The 17,804-nt window shown below is 43.9% G+C and overlaps 1 protein-coding gene across 5 annotated transcripts in view; it reads right to left on the reverse strand.

Moving 5' to 3' along the window:
• Nucleotides 1-17,804, reverse strand: part of PRICKLE1 (prickle planar cell polarity protein 1) — a 116,134-nt gene that overhangs the window by 79,678 nt on the left and 18,652 nt on the right. The window contains exon 2 of one of the 5 annotated variants that reach the window (XM_024100587.3): nucleotides 17,109-17,146. The exons of 3 other annotated variants lie outside the window; for them this stretch is intronic. The gene's annotated coding sequence lies outside the window, so the exon portion shown is untranslated. Of the gene's footprint in view, nucleotides 1-7,949; nucleotides 8,080-17,108; nucleotides 17,147-17,804 lie in introns of those variants that run through there. One more of the 5 variants, XM_065557276.1, reaches the window with a different exon arrangement.

The following is a 17,804-nucleotide window of genomic DNA, read 5'->3' on the forward strand; positions in this document are numbered from 1 at the left end:
TTTCAGCAAAGAAATCAAGAGATGTTCCTCTAGACATTTTGGGGTAAGTTTTCCAATCACTAAAATGACTTCACCGTCATCGCTGGCTAAACTCCATTACTTTGAAAAAATTTATAGCTAAATATTTGTGAACATTCCATAAGCACTTCCAAAGAAACCAGGTTACAGAAATGTCAGCAGACTATTCAGAAGACTGTGTTGAATACTTAAGACAAATTTTCAAAACTAACTCCATCATTCCCACTGTGTCAGCTGTATTATGTACCTACAAAGACAGAGCACCCTCTCAGATTTTAGCTATGGTGGAGACATAAAAATGGCCAAATACCAAAAATACTATAGAGAGGACAGTTAGGCCTTAGCAGTCACAGGCCTTAGTCACATGCCTTGCTTCAAGGCCTACAAAAGCTTCCCTCTCTAGTTAGAACTATGAAGGTTCATTTGGGGAGGGGCGGGGAGGAAAGAGATGTGTGAAGAGGGAGCTTCACTGGGTGCAGGGGTTTTGACACAGAAATACCCATGTGAATTAATGTTGAGTAGTTACCCACTTCACGTCTTCAAACTCTCTCAAGGGGGAGGGCTGTGCCCCAGACATGGAGGAGATGTGTGGGTAGCACAGCACTTAAGGCAGCCATGATGCCACTATCACAGATTGATACTTTATAGCCTTTAAATAAAGGTGGCAGAATGGGAGAAGAGGGAGAAAACGGGAAGACTAGTAGCAAGAGAAGGCATACTGCAAGTGTACCGGGAACGGTGGAGGATGATCCGGATAGTGAAGAGTAAAGGCTGGTCTACATTTACAGTGACATGGGTGATGGTTTGTTTTTTTGCCGTCATAGTTAATGTGGCAACCTCACTCCTGGGTAGATTCAGTTATACTGGTATAACAGAACTTATTTCAGCATAGTTAAACTTTGTAAATGTAAACTAGTTCTAACTGTTCGCATACAATGTACCAAACACCACACCCTGAGCAAAGATAATTAAGTTGTGATGTGAATACAAGTGAGAATTTGGTCAGATTACTTTGATCTAGAGAAATAATTCAGTAAAGTTGCACGCTAGATTGTCACACACATTGAAACAGGGCCAGAGTATGAAGAGAAGAGAGGGAAGGTCAGCAAGACAGTGCCATGTGGAATGGGGCTTCTGGAGATTAGCTAGAGGGTCAGCCGCTCTGTGCAAATACTCAATCACCCACAGATGCTCCAACTGCCACAAGTTCTCCCTGAAGATCTCAGAATAACTGCAGGTTCAGAGTGTCACTACCCTGTTTTATCAATGGGCTACCAACCCCCATCTACTGGAAGGGACAGTGCTCACAATTAAACTCTGTGGCCTGACAGCCATGGATATTTCTGTTTATCTTTGTTTTCCTGAAGGTAAGCAGGATCCTTGGTCTAATTTTGGTTTGTTGGGTTTAGTGCAGGGGTGCTGGGTGGTGTTGGTGGCCTGTGATATACAGGAAGTCAGACTAGGCAATATAGTAGTCCCTTCCGGCCTTAACCTCTATCTGGTCCCAGATGTTCATAGCACTTATCATATTTGTATTATTCTCAGCAGTGGGGGACATAATCAATCAAACTTGGACCTACTGAGTGTAAATATTGGATTTACATAGTTTCAGACTTACTTCTCTCTGAATGTTTCGTCTCCCATAATGTTGTTATGCTGAAACCTGTGGGGCTATATCATGGTGCTCCATAGAATGAAATGTTTTGAGAGCCAAGTAGGAGACTGGAGTTTTGAGAGAGGAGGTAGGTCCATGGGAGAATTTATCAAATAATCCAGAGAATAAGAGGCTAGAGAGCCTCTGTTATAAACCAATGCTATTTACTAACATTTAAATGGAGACACATAACAAGCATACATTAAGTGCTGGAGACCACTCTAAGGCTTTGTCTACACTGGACTTTTGTCATTCAGGGGTGTGAAAAAAACCAACACACTCCTGAATGACAAAAGTTTTACCGATGAAAAGCGCAGGTGTGAACAGCGCTTTGTTGGCGGGAGAGCTCTTCTGCCGACAAAGCTATCGCCTCTACTTGGGGGTGGAAGTTTTTTGTCGGCGGCAGAGCTCTCTCCTGCTGACAAAGAACAGCTATCCTGTGCACCTTTTAGCAGCACAGGGTAGTGTAGACATAGCCTAAGTGTTTGTCAGTTTACTAGTGGTTTGATCGTGCCAGTTAGGCATAGCTGGAGGAAGGAGTAATGTGGACTGCCACAATGAAAATATTGAAAGACCTTGTGCCTCCTTAGACACCCCAGTGGATAGGTGAAGCAAACTCACTGCCACTCCTCCAGTGCACTAGTCCCATTCCATGAGCCAGGGTGGAAGAGGAGTGGGGTAGTTGTTCTATCCAATACCCCTTTGGCATGATTTCGAGTCCCCAGAGGGTAGGGCCAGAGCAGTTCCTATGCGCCTCAATTCTGGTTGGCCTTTAGATGGACTTTTCAAGAGGGGGTGGGGAAAAGGTTCTGTGTGCCATCCCCAACCTCCTACATAGAGTCTTGTTCTAAAACAGCAGCTTGAAGTGAAAGGTTTGCTAATGGAGAAGCACTATACATGCTTCCTAAGTAAGATTCCTAAAGATGTACAGCACAGCTCTTCTCAAGTACGATTTCTAAGTTTATAAGCCAATGCTTTATTGAAAACAAAAAACCTCTAATCTATTACCATATCCTCATTACATCATGCTCAACAAGTTATGGTGTTTGGAAAGTATTTTATTATTACTGTATGTGTATAGCACTTTACAGACAATGTAGCCAACTTCTTAAATAAGCAGTTTAAGACTTAATAAATGAAGTAGGTCCAAGCAAGTCAATAGGTGCTTTGTAACCAGACACAGTCATGGTTTAAGACACAGCCACACACACATACTTCACTTAGTTAGTTTCATGCTTACATGACACCTAAACTTAATAAAAGACAACACCATTTATTATTTTTTTGTCTATTACCACAATTTTTTTTTAATAAAAAACACAACCATAGTTTGGTAACAGCTTACTAAAGAAATACCAATTTAATTAAACAAAAGGGTACAATGTTTCCCTAAGATTTACTACTATTTTACTGAAGAGTAAACTTTCTGTAAAAGTCCAGATGTTAGACTGCCTCAGGAAAATTCCAATGCAACTTTCTCCTGTACAAACTGTAATGAATAGGTCTGTCTGCATTCACACAGGACCGCTTGTTGGATTTACTTTGGCCGAGATAATGCTGGTTAGCAGACAACTGCATTGGGGATCTTGACTTCTTACTTGAAACTTACTCGCTGAAAGGAGAGTGTGTTCTATGCAATTAGGTATTTTTGTCATCAAAAATTAGAACTTAAAATAACACCTTCATGTTACAGTTCTCATTGCAGACTTTCAGAAAAATACTAAAGTGCACATTGCAAACTTATTTTAATTTGTATATAAAAATGACATAAAATCTATAGACATCACAAAACAACTGCTGCTGTAGTAGAATTACAGGACATTTACTTTTGCTGTTTGCAGAACTCTGTACGTATACTGGATTTTACAGTATATATTGCACATCAGCCAAATCATGCTCCATGTTTCACTGTACTTCCAAGCCAATGTTCTACGGAGCAGAGAGCCACTCCATCCAAGTAGATGCACAGACCCAAATCTTATGAGCTCAGCCACACTGCATCTCAGAATGAATGTGCCAGAGCTAACTGCTCAGATACGGCAGTCCACTACTCTAACCACTAGGCCACATTCCTTTTCCAGACCCAGGAATTGAGTCCAGGAATCCTGACTCCCTAAATTTTACTGCTGTCTAGCAAATACTTGTGCAAACAGCTAGCAAAGTATGTGTTGTGCCTTCTCTCTTCTCCCCCCTCCCCACCCCCGCAGGTTCACACAGAGGATAATAGTTACTCCTTAACCTCAACTTATAGAGATATTTGCTGGGGATCTGAAGGTACAGAATTCAAACCCTGCTGATGACTCACGGGTCCAAGGGAAGGGAATCTTTATTATCCAAATGAGGAGACCTTCCCTTTTTCCCTTTTTAAAAACTGCGTTTATTGAATAGATGTATTTTCATGGTCAATTAAAAGGATTTATTTGAAAAAACTTAATTATGGCACAACACGCAACAAGACAAGTGCTGTGTATTTTAGATGTTTGTCTCATTTTGATTGTGTCAAACTGGCAGGTTTGAAAGTTGGGAGATATAGATGTATGAGCATTACTCATGCTATCTTTAGAGTTGGAGTTGTTTTCTTTGTCCCTCAGTGGTTAATCATACCCAGACTAAATTCTGCCTTGTAGTGTGCAACTTTCCTTGGACTTCAATGTCATAACACTACCTAGGAGCCAGATCCTACTGATTCAATATAAACTTTGCTATTGGTTTCAATGGGAGCAAGAACAGGAACTATATTTAAGTAAGTTCAGCACAGTGATAGCGAGCGTCTCGCTTTTCAGTCATTTTTCTTTTTCCTCAAATTCCCATTTTCCTGCTTCTGGGTACGTTGACACTTGCACATTTACCTGACACTGTTGCACTACTATGCACTATCACTAAGAGATCAAAAATCTTGAATCAGACCCACACCCCCCCAATGAGATTTTTTTTAAAAAAACATTATATTGTAGTTTTTGCTCTTTTGACTTTTGAATTCACCCTGCCCATGAGTGTGACAATTGGAATAATAGAAATGCAGGGCTGAAAGGGACCTTGAAAGGCCAAATCCAGCTCTCTGCACTGAGTCAAGACCAGGTAAACCCTAGACCATCCCTGAAGCAGGAAGCCTGCTAAACAGTCAGTGGGGCCACTGGGTGATCAAGGTGCTAAGGGAGCACTCAAGAAAGAAAAGGCCGTTGTGGAGAAGCTAAATGAATACTTTGCGTTAGTCTTCACTGAAGAGTATGTGGGAGAGATGTCCACCCCAGAGCCACTTTTTCCAGCGATAAATCTGAGGAACACTCCCAGACTGAGGTGTCAATAGAGGAGGATTTAGAACAAACTGATAAAATTAAACTGCAATAAATGACCCGGACCAGATGGTATTTACCCAAGCGTTCTGAAGAAACTCAAATATGAAATTGCAGAACTACTGACTATGGTATGTATCCTATCACTTAAACCAGCCTCTGTACCAGATGACTGAAGGGTAGCTAATGTAATGCCAATTTTTAAAAAAGGCTCCAGGGGCAATCATGGCAATCTAACTTCAGTATCAGGCAAATTGGTTGAAACTATATTAAAGAACAGAATTGTGTGACATACATAAACCCAATGTGTTAGGGAAGAGTCAGCATGGCTTTTGTAAAGTAAATCATGCCTCATCAATCTAGTAGAATTCTCTGAGGGTATGTGACAAAGTGCTAGAGGCTAACGAGTGAGCAAGCCCTCTGATCACTTAGCGTATATCTACACAGCAACTAGACAGCAGTGCCGGCCCATGCTAGCCTATTCAGGCCTGTGGGGCTGTTGCATTGCTGTGTAGACTTCTGGGCTCAGGGACTCTCTTACCCCACAGGTACTAGTGCTCGGGCTGGAGCCCTGTGGTGTGGGAGGGTCCCAGATCCTGGGCTCCAGCCTGAGCCCAGAAGTCTACACAGCAATAAAACAGCCCTGCAGCCTGAGACCCATGAGCCTGAGTTGGCTGGCATGGGCCAGCTGTGGGTTTTTCCTTTGCTCCACAGACATACCCTTAGATGCCAATTAGTTCCCCAGAGAAAGCTGATGGAGGTAATTAGATAATCAGGCTAGCCAACTGGGTGGGATACAGAGGCAATTAGTCCCTCAGCCCAAATCTGATAAAGAGGCACAGGAAGGAAGTGCAAGGGGGGGGGGAGAGACCAGGCTAGGTGAGTGCAGTCACATGGAGGCCTCAGGGAAGGGAGACCTCTGTTCCCCTCAGCTCCTGAGGAGAGGGCCAAAAGCACTGGTAGATACTGTAAACAGACTGTTGCATGGTGATTGTTCAGGTAGTGATGGACGGAATTTAACATGGAGGGTGCTGTGAACGCACAACCACTGGAGTCTGCGCAGTTTCTGTGGGGAAAAAGACAGGAGCAAAAGCACACCCTGTTACAGGATGTCAACAAGCATGCAGACAAAGATGATTCAGTCAATATAGTGTACTTTGACTTTCAGAAAGCGTTTGACAAGGTCCCACAAAAAAGTCTCTTAAGCAGACTAAGCAGTTGCGGGATAAGAAGGAAGGTCTTCTCATGGATAAGTAACTGGTTAAAAGATAGGAAACAAGAAGTGAAAACTGACTATTTATTCCTTTAATGGAAAGAGGTAAATAGGGGAGTTCCCTAAGGAGCTATAGTGGGATCTGTGCTGTTCAACATATTTATAAATAATCTGGAAACAGGAATGGACAGTGAGGTGGCAAAATGTGCAGACTATTCAGGATAGTTAAATTCAAAGCTGACTATGAAGAGTTAAAGGGATCTCACTAAACTCGGTGACTGGGTAATAAAGTGGCAGATGAAATTCACTGTTGATAAGTAATGCACATTGGAAAAAAATAATCCCAACTATATATACACAAAATGATGGGGTCTAAATTAGCTATTACCACTCATGAAAGAAATCTTGGGAGTCATGGATAGTTCTCTGAAAACATCCCCTCAATGTGCACTGGCAATCAAAAATGCAAACAAAATTTTAAGAACCATTAGGAAAGGGATAGAAAAGAAGACAGTAAATATCATAAGGCCTTTATATAAATCCATGGTACACCCATTCCTTGAATAACACATGCAGTTCTGGTTTTCCCATCTCAAAAAAAAAAAAAAAAGGATTAGAATTGGAAAAGGTACAAAAAAGGGCAACAAAAATTAGGGGTATGGAACAGCATTCGTATGGGGAGAGATTAAAAAAAGACAGACTGTCTGGCTTGGAAAAAAAGAGACAACTAAAGCGGGATATGACAGATGTCTATAAAATCATAAATGATATGGAAAGTAAATAGGAAAGTGTCATTTATCTCTTCAAATTACACAATGAAATGATGAAATTAATAGGAAGAAGATTTTAAACAAACAAAAGGAAGTAGTTCTTCACAAAACGCACAGTCAACCTGTGGAACTTGTTGCCAGGGGATGTTGTGCAGGCCAAAAGTATAACCAGGTTAAAAAAAGAATTAGATAAATTCATGGAGGATAGGTCCATCAATGGCTATTAGCCAAGATGTTCACGGATGCAACCCCATACTCTGTGTGCCCCCCCAACCTCTGCCAGAAGCTGCGACTGGACGACAGGGGATGGATCACTCAAAATTGCCCTATTCTGTTCATTTCGTCTGAAGCAGCTGGCACTGGTCACTGTCAGAGACAGGATACTGGCCTAGATGGACCATTTGTCTGACCCAGTATGACCATTCTTATGTTCTGGCAGGTGTTTGTGAAAGCTGTTCTTAAACACCTCTAGTGATGGGGATCACACAACCTCCTCTGGAAGCCTATTCTAGAATGTAACTACCTTATAGTTAGCAAGTTTTTCCTAATATCTAAACTAAATCTCCCTTGATGCAGATTAATCCCATTGCTTTTTGTCCTACCTTCAAGTGTACATGGAGAACAATTGATCACAGCCCTCCTCAGTAGCCTAGAATGAATTTAATCAATGGGCAACTAGTGTCCCAAATTTACTGGGTAGGATGATTTTGGGGCATCGCTGCAGGAGCTCTCATGTCTGTCCATCCCCACATCTGTCCATTCCCAGCCCACCAATTAATTCTGACCCCCAGCCTCCCAATAAATCCTGCCCCCCTATTCCCACATCAGTTCTGCTCCCCACAGCCCTCTCTCGGCTCTTCCCCCAATATAGTCTACCCCCATCCCCTTCCCCCAGCCATTCAGCCCCCACTGCAGTTCAGCATCCCCACCCCCATCAGTACAGCACCTCCAGAAGATTAGCCCTGTCCAGCCCTCCCAGCAGTTCTGCTCCCTAGCCTCACTTCTGCTCCTCCTGGGGTTCAGCCTCCTCTCCCAGGCTCAACAGGGTCCCTTTCTTCCCCTTCCAGAGTGTGGGGGCAGTTCCAAGAGTTCTTCATCTCCTTCCGCCCCTTCCCAGGCCAGGCCACGTGCTGCAGAGAGGTGGAGGGAAACAAACCGTCCTGTCCCAGGTGGTGCTGGTGTGGGGGGGCTGCTGGGCTTTATAGCTGCCTCCCCCCACACCTTTGGGAACTGCTTTGGGTTGCTGGGGGGAAGGGAAGGAGCAGGGCCGGCTTTAGGACCTGCGGGGCCCGATTCCGCGGTCCAGGTCTTCGGCGGCACTTCAGCGGCGGGGGGTCCACTCCGCGTCTTCCGCGGCACTGAAGGACCTCCCACCACCGAAATGCTACCGAAGACCCCAGAGTGGACCCTCCCCTGCTGCCGAAATGCCACCGGAGCAGACCGCCGCCGGGTGAGCCTAAGGCACAGGGCCCTCTTACCCGTGGGACCCTCTTACCCGCGGGGCCCGAGTCCGGGGAATCGGGGGAATCGGCCTAAAGCCGGCCCTGGGAAGGAGGAGAGCGCTTTGCCTACAGCAGTGCTGATAGGTTGTTCAGCCTCAGGAGGCAGCAATTGGGGCTGACAACCCATCAGAGGGCTCAAATTTGCTAGGAGGACTGGAGTTTCTCATGTCATCACAAGACCAGGTTCCAGCCTAGCCACAATCCTGTTACTGGGGGGAAAATCGCGAGAGTTGGCCACACCGTTTATGTAGTTCCCAGGAGTGCTGTTTTCTGGAAAGAACACATAAAAATCCTGTTTAAAAACCCCACTGGTATGGAACACAGCAACTCCTCTGAAGTCAGTGGTCTAATGGGAGTGGCTTATATGTTCCTGAAGGCAGAAATGAGCCTGCAAGACGGGTGTCATGTTAGCCCCACAGAGACGAGTTAAGAAGATCTTTAGAAAGTAATTATACTCCATAACAAACTATTAGAAAATAATGGATTAAAAATGTGTCTTGACAGGCTTCAACATCTCAATGAAACATTTAATGGAACGCCTTTCAGAAATGCAGCTGGAAATATTCTGTCAGTGGGCCAAATTTAGTCATGGTACAGTTCTGCTGAAATCAGTGTGTCGTGCTCATTTACCAGTAATGAATGTAGCCCAATGTCTTTAAGTATTTCATAGTACTAGCTCTCAGAGCTGCAAACATGCACTGCCATAGCGGAAGCCATAAATAATATACCAGATGAAGTTTTAGCTGCATGTGCTCTATGGACTAATACGAGTGAAGATACATTTACCAAAGTTACTGGAAAAGGTTCAGCCTCCAATTCTACAGCATATTTTGCCTCATACCCGGCAGTTCCAATGCTTGGAACAGAAGAGGGAGTAGATTGGGTGGGAGAGATCTTCCTGAAGATGTAGGTAGGGTGGATCAAAAGTTTTCGGTCTATGTGTTTTGAACAAAACAAAAACAAAAATGGGGGGGGGGGGGGGTTCAATGAATGAAAGAAGTGTCTGCTTTCTGCAGAAAATGTCTGTTTTCATTGAAAAGCCAAACACTTGAAAACCAAAAAATTTTCAGCTGAAAACCAAATTTTTTGATTCAGAAATGCTCCTGTGGTGTCTCATGTCCCCACTCTATGTGGGCCATGCTCCCCTGCAGGAATGCATCTCTTATCACATGCGCCAACTCTGTGATAAGGGGGAAAAAATTGGTGCAAGCTTCCTGCCCCGCCCCCACACCCGAACTCACCTCTGCTCTGCCTCCTCCCCTGAGCATGCCCCGGCTCCGCTTCTCCCCGCTCTCTCCCAGTGCTTCCTGCCGCGAAACAGTTGATTCGCGGCAGCAAGCGCTGGGGGGGGGAGGGGGGAGAAGAGGAGAGGGAACACGGCGTGCTCGGGGAAGAGGCGGGGCCGGTGGGGATTTGGGGAAGGGGTCCAATAGGGACAGGGAGAGGGCGGAGTTGGAGCGGGGACTTTGGGGAAGGGTTTGGGATGGGGGCGGGCAGGAGAGGGTGGAAGCAGGGCGGGGCCGGGGGCGAGCATCCACCGGCGCCTGGAAAAGTTGGCGCCTATGTCTCTTATGATGCACTGATGACCAGGTATTCCCAGGATGCAGCATGGACGTTCAAGAAAAGGGGAGACTGAGGTGCACCATGATATATGTAGTCCAACTAGGGAGCCCAGTGCACAGAGGATATTTGGGACATAGGGCACCCTCACTACAACGAAAAGGCATTTCCGAATCAAAATTTTTGGTTTTCGGAACAGAGTTTTTGATTTTTTTCACTAAGATGTTGAAATATTCTGCAGGGTAGCAGGATTGAAGGAGTCTGACCAGCTCTAGTTGTATCCCAATCATTTAAACCCTCCAGTGTGCTTTTTAGGTCACTGTTTTAATTTGGCTTTTAAATTCCTTTTTCCAGAGTCCAATAGATATCAAATGTTTTTGTTAACAGAATATCAATAATAAAGTTCATCTAAACAAAAGCTATACTACTATTAGTCAGGTAGCTGGACCTGCAAAGTGCTAAAATAAACTCTTGTGAAGGATGAATGTGAGCAAATGCCTGGGAAGACCCTATGATTTCATTCCAGAATTAAATTTGAGATAACTAATATCAGCATATCTGAGTTATGAGTGAGATTTCTGTTTGTTGAAAGAAGAAGACAACAAACAAAGACTGATGTGAACTACATCCTAAAAATGGGAGAGTAAACTATGGCTTCTACTAGCTGTATATTTCCCTCATTTAAACACACACCCTTAGAAAAAAGTTTTGTTTTGAAAGTTACATGTATAAAAGTAATATTCAATTTTTACATATATATAAGCAACATGATTGTTTCCTTTTGCAATAACACTAAGTTTGTACCTCAAAATGTTTCATGCTTTCCCAGAACTTTGCATGAGTGTAATCACTCTTAAAATGTATGTATCTGTGTGCAAAGAAACAGCAATTCTATGTAGTCAGACCCAGGAGACATGTTATAGGATCCCTGTAGCCTTGTGAGGACTATAATGGTATAAGTCTTTGAAAAAACAGTTTGTAGTCCCCTCAAGGCATGTGTCATACTGCCAGATAAGATTAGAATGTGATAAGCTGGAGAAACTTTTTGAAGACATTAAAGAGATCATGTAAGGAAGTGGCTTAAGGGTTATACTTTATCAAACCAACATGTTTCAATTGTTTATCACTAACAGCAAATTATCCTCTTGCTTGTGAAAGTTGGCATTCATTTTTATTTAAAACAGTGTAAAACAAAGTTTATCCTTAGAGGTATTTCCAGCAGCTGAAATTACATATAGGTCAAGACCAAGAAAATAATTACCTATGCTGTCTGGTCAACTGCTACTTGCTGGCAGTGCTATGAATACTAGAGAATTGTTCAGATTGCTGTTGAAATATTATATTCAGAGTCTTGGCACCTAAAACATACCCCTTTATTGCCCCCTATTTATAACTTCCTTGCATTCAGATGCTTTCTTTGTGAATCAGGAATATATTTCACAGCTCTCTGCCATCTGATAAAAGTCATACATTTTAACTTTATATTGCTGTGCAGAGTTTCTCGGGAAGCAGGGCCCCTCAAAGTTGAGTATTTCTCTATAGCAACTTTCATGCCGGGTGACTGCCTGATGAATAAGGCGTAAGGTCTGAACAATGTGTTTCACTCTTGTTAAATGTGAAAACTGTCACACATGAGGCCCAACTCCAGTTTTTAGGCGCATTCAATAGGTACCCATTATACTTTTACTGCAAACTAATAAGTGCTTTACAGAATGAGCTCATTGGTACATATTCCAAGATGATTATAAAGTAAGTTTTGAGAGACAGAAGTGTCACTTTTGAGAGACTCTTATTACAATATTTTAAAAAAATGTTGCATTTAATTTGATGAGATTTTATACTTATTGCCACTTAGGGTAATGAAAACGCTGTTCAAAATCTAGCCAAGTTATATATTACAGTCAATACACTTTCCCCCCTAATTCATAATTCTTCAGAATCCCTGTACTATCTGGAAACTTTATGACATACAATAAGCACAATTATTTCACTGTTGTCACTTCTCATGATTTCATAGCAAGTCTCCCAATATTTGGTGTTTTCTTCACATGCCAGCTCTTAGAATTGGGAGATTACGTGAGAATTTCAGCTTGCATTTAAAATAAAAACAATAAAAAAGGCAGTTGCTAGTCCTCAAGGCTGTAAAAGCAATCTTGAAACCATAAACCTAAAGGCTCAAAACCAGAAAGCAAATGAAAAAAAATAAAATAAAGGTAATTAAAAAATATAAATCATGATTTTAGAATGCCAGGGGTTGGAAATACTGATGTATAGTAAGTCTGCATCACACCTTTTGTTCTTAGGTCCCAATCCTGGTATGAGCTCCATGCAGGCAGACTCTGCACAAAATACTGTGAGGTTCAGGACCCTACTCAACAGACACCGATTGAAGGGAACAGCCTTTCAAACTCAAACGGGAATGTTGACTTAAATGGGAATACTCTGCTATGAGCTAACATTTTATTTCCATACACACACCTGCTGTGTGGCACATTAGAGATAACAAACCTCTTACCTAGCTAACTGAAAGTTAGCAGGTTATAAAGTTCCATTGTGAGAATTATCCTAGCGGTGGGGAGGGAATGGAAGAAGAGCTGGCATTAGATTGAAAAGTATTTACAAGATCAGTGGGACTATTCATGTAAAGTAGTGTTTGCAGAGCAAGACCCTTAGAGTGTTTACCGCTTTGGGCTTATTGTTGTCACTAAAAGATTTAATGAGAAGTTCATTAAAATGGATGAAGGACACTAAGAGAGTGACAACATTGGACTATCTGAACTACAAACTTTGTTTAACATCTGTGTTTAACAAATAATATGAATAACTAGGAAGTAATGAAAATAGGATAAACTGAAAAATGTTGATAGACATTCCTAGTTCAGAAGGACAGGTCGGGGGGAAAAAAGGGAGGAGGTGTTGCATTATACATCAATAATACATGCACTTCTTCTGAGGTCTAGAAGGAGGTGAGAGGTAGACCAGTTGAAAGTCTCTGGCAAAAGATGAAGGTGGTGTGGGAAACTTGGGAATGTTATGGAAGGGGTCTACTAAAGACCACCAAATTAGAAGGAAGTGGATGAGGCATTTCTAGAACAAGTAACAGAAATATCCAAATGATAAGACCTGGTCCACTACTCTGAAAGGAAGGAGAGCTAATAACTGATGATATAAAGAAGGCTGAGGTGTTTAATGTCTACTTTGCTTCAGTCTTCACTAAAAAAGTTTAACTGTGACCAGATGCTTAACAGAATCAATATTAACAACAAGGGAGAAGAAACACAAGCCAGAATGGGTGTGTGTGGGGGGGGGGAAGGTTAAAGAATATTTAGTTAAGTTAGAGGTATTCAAGTCAGCAAGGCCCAATGAAATTCATCTTAGTGTACTTAAGGAACTACCTGAAGCAATCTTAGAAATGTTAGCAATTATCGTTGTGAGGTTAGAGGATGGGTGGGATCTTGGGAATTATAGACCAGTCAGCCTAACTTTGATACCTGGAAAGATACTGAAATAAAATATTAAACAATCAATCTGTAAGTACCTAGAGGATAATAGGTTATAATAGCCAACATGGATTTGTGAAGAACAAATCATGCCAAACCAATCCAGTTTCCTTCCTTGACAGGTTACTGGTCTAGTGGATGGGGGTGGGAGGATGAAGTAGATGTGATATGTCTTGATTTTAGAAAGGCCTTTGACACAGTCCTACATGACATTCTTATAAACAAACTAGGGAAATGTAGTCTAGATGAAGTTACTATAAGATGTGTGCACAACTGGTTGAATGATAACTACTCTTTGAGTACAGTCTGTGGTTCACTCTCAAAGTGGGAGGACATATTTAGTGGGGCCCACCAGGAGTCAATCCCGGGTCTGGTACTATTCAGTATTTTAATTAACGACTTGGATAATGGACTGGAAAGTATGCTTATAAAATTTGCAGATAACACCAAACTGGGAGGAGTGCATGCACCTTGGAGGACAGGATTAGAATTCAAAATGACTATGACAAAATTGAGAATTGATCTGAAATAAACAAGATGAAATTCAATATTGCCAAGGGGGGAAAAAAAAATCAAACGCACAAGGGGCACTATCTAGTTAGGTAGTAGTATAGGATCTGGGGTTTATAGTGGATCACAAATTGAATATGAGTCAACAATGTAATGCAGTTGCAAAAAAAAGGCTAATATCTAGGACCCTACCAAATTCACGGCCTTAAAACGTCACGGACTGTGAAATCTGATCTCCCCTCGTGAAATTTGGTCTTTTGTGTACTTTTACCCTATACTATGCAGATTTCATGGGGGAGACCAGCGTTTCTCAAATTGGGGGTCCTGACCCAAAAGGGAGTTGCAGGGGGGTTGCAAGGTTATTTTAGGGGGGTTGTGATATTGCCACCCTTACTTCTGCACTGCCTTCAGAGCTGGGTGGCTGGAGAGCGGCGGCTGTTGGCCAGGCACCCAGCTCTGAAGGCAACGCCCCGCCAGCAACAGCGCAGAAGTAAGAGTGGCAATACCATACCATGCCACCTTTACTTCTGCGCTGCTGCCTTCAGAGCTGGGCGGCTGGAGAGTGGTGGCTGCTGGCTGAGGGCCCAGTTCTGCAGTCAGCAGCGTAGAAGTAAGGGTGGTAATACCATAGCTTCTGCACTGTTGCTGGCTCTGCCTTCTGAGCTGGGCTCCCAGCCAGCAGCCGCCGCCCTCCAGCTCTGAAGTCAGCACTGCTGCCAGTAGCAGTGCACAAGTAAGGGTAGCAGTACTGCAACCTCCCCCTACAATAATCTTGTGACTCCCCCACCCCCACCCCAAATTCCTTTTTGGGTCAGAACTCCTACAATTACAACACTGAAATTTCAGATTTAAATAGCTGAAGTCATGACATTTACAATTTTTAAAATCCTATGGCCGTGAAATTGACCAAAATGGACCTTGAATTTGGTAGGGCTCTGGGGATGGGTTATTATTGTCCAACTTCACGTGGCACTTTGAGGCCTCAGCTACAGTACTGTGTCCAGTTCTGAGTGCCACTCTTCAGGAAAGATGTGGATAAATTGGAGACAGTTCAGAGGAGAGTAACAAAAATGCTAAAAGATTTAGAAAACCTGACCTATAAAAAAATGTTTTAAAAAAATGGGCATGTTTAATCTTGAGAAAAGAACTGATGCGAGACCTGATAACAGTCTTCAAATATGTTAAGGGCTGTTATAAAGAGGACTGTGATCAACTGTTCTCTACATCCACTGAAGGTAGGACAAGAAGTAATCGGCTTAATCTGCAGCAAGGGAGATTTAGGTTGGATATTGGGGAAAATTTTCTAATTACACCTCTACCCCGATATAACGTGACCCGATATAACACGAATTCTGATATAATGTGGTAAAGCAGTGCTCTGGGGGGGCGGGGCTGCGCACTCCGGCGGATCAAAGCAAGTTCAACATAACGCGGTTTCATCTATAACACGGTAAGATTTTTTGGCTCCCAAGGACGTTATATCGAGGTAGAGGTGTATAAGGATAGTTAGGCATTGGAATAGGCTTCCAAAAGAGATTCTAGAATCCAACATTCAAAGTTTAAGAACAGGTTAGACAAACACCAGTCAGGGATGGTCCGTATGCTTGGTCCAGCCTCACCACCCGGGGGCGAGAGGGGGACTGGACTGGATGATCTCTGTAGGTCTCTTCCAGCCTTAGATTTCTATGAATTATTGAGTGGGAGGAGAGTGGGGCCGCGGGGCTACCACGCTCCGGCTGGGGTCGCGGGGCCATGGGGCTGCCGCACTCCAGCTGGCGGAGCTCCTGCCGGGGTTGCGGGGCTGCAGGGCTGCCGGGGCCGCGGGGCTGCCGCGCTCCGGCTGGGGTCACAGGGCCATGGGGCAGCCGTGCTCCGGCCGGGGTCGTGGGGCCACTGGGCTGCCGCGCTCCGGCTGGGGTCGCGGGGCCATGGGGCTGCCGCGCTCCAGCTGGCGGTGCTCCTGCCGGGGTTGCGGGGCTGCAGGGCTGCCGGGGCCGCGGGGCTGCCGCGCTCCGGCTGGGGTCGCAGGGCCATGGGGCAGCCGTGCTCCGGCCGGGGTCGTGGGGCCACTGGGCTGCCGCGCTCCGGCCAGCACTCTGGCCAGGGGAGCAGGGCCCCCGAAGACGACCGCCGCTGGCCTGCCGCGCTGACTGCCGGGAGGGCTCCGCGCCACTCTGCAGCTCGCTCCCAGCAGGGCGCTCCCCTCCTCTGCGCTGCCGCCCCCTACAACGGTCGGCGGGGAGAGAAGGACGTGGGCTGGAGCCGGCCCTGCCAGGGACAGAGGTGAGAACCCCAGGGGCGCGCTGGGACTGCAGGGAGAGTTGCTCCTGCTGCAGCCGCTGCGGTATGGATCCCAAACGCCCCACGCCCGCCAGACTCGCCCCTTGCCTGCTGCAGCCGCCGGGGCCAGACTCGCCCCGCGTTATAAACAAATTCGCGTTATCGTGGGACGCTTTATAGCGGCGTTCCAGTGTCTATACATCAAGATATCAAGTTGTTGGAAGGTGTGCCCCTTGGGGCACCCTGTTTTACATAACTTCTATTTAGTATCTGAATGAAGGAGTAAAAAGAGCACATTAAGGCCCTGATACTGTACAGTGATCCACACGAGTAAAACCTTATAGCTAAAGAAAGGCCAATGGGTCACTTGGCAGGAGTGGGACCTAATGTTGCTTATGAACCTAATTTGGAAAGAGACAGTAAGAGTAGAAAGGACAGAAGTAATACAAGGAATTTACAGAAGTTAAGGGAAGGAAATAAATGGAGCCAATCTAGAAAAACAGGAGAGAATAGTACAGTAGAACACAGATATGAAAGAAGTCCGACAGGCAACAGTGGCGAGAAAATTATAGAGGAGTATTAATGAAATGATGCAAAGAAAAATACATTGTGATTTTGGGGATGTAATTATTATTATTTGTATTACCATTGTGCCTAGGACTCCTAGTCATGGACCAGGACCCCAGTGTGCCAAGCACTGTACAAACACTGCTTACAATCTAAGTTACTGTTGTATCACATCAGAGGCCAGGGAGGAAATACTACTGGCATGCAGAGAAAGACGGATAATATTTAGGATACTACATACAGTTCTGAGTATCTTGGTAACACAAAGATCTCAACCACCTGGAAGAAAGGAGATAAGAAGAATGCAAATCACTACAAGCCAGGGTGGGAGGGGATTTATTTAGAAGGAAAGGTTAAAAACAACTGAATAGGAATGGCTTAGTTAAACATTGACTAGAAGGTTGTTTGTGTGAATGTGGGACAATGTTGACTGTCTCCAAGTACTTGTAGTTTTAGTGTTTAGATGAATACCAGAAAGTAGTGTAGAGAATGTCCTTTGTGTAAAAAAGAAGTGGAAAATATTTGTTTAGGATGGCACCTATGCTTAATTTCATCCTGTTCATGCTAAATATATCCCTTTTTAAGTTTTAGGAAATTTTTCCCTACATTCATCTTAGCACTGAGTGTGGAACACTTTCCCCAAGAGAACTGATGGAAATGCATCACATGAGACATTTAAAATTAGACCGAACAAAGCATTTTCATACAACCCCACATTGCAAGCTAGACCAAATAGCCCCCAAGTGAGCACCACCCCAATCCTTCCCAGATACAAAGTTTATATAGCAGCCAACATTTATCTCTTCATATTAATATTAATGTATTCATGTATTCACTAAAACAGTACAAAATCACATTAGGATAAATATATCCAAGGAGATGCCTTCAATACCTATAAGGTTTGCCTGCTCAGCCTCAACCCAGGTTTTGAGTGTTT

Source organism: Chrysemys picta, chromosome 1 (genome assembly GCF_011386835.1).
Source record: "Chrysemys picta bellii isolate R12L10 chromosome 1, ASM1138683v2, whole genome shotgun sequence".
Lineage (NCBI taxonomy): Eukaryota > Metazoa > Chordata > Testudines > Emydidae > Chrysemys > Chrysemys picta.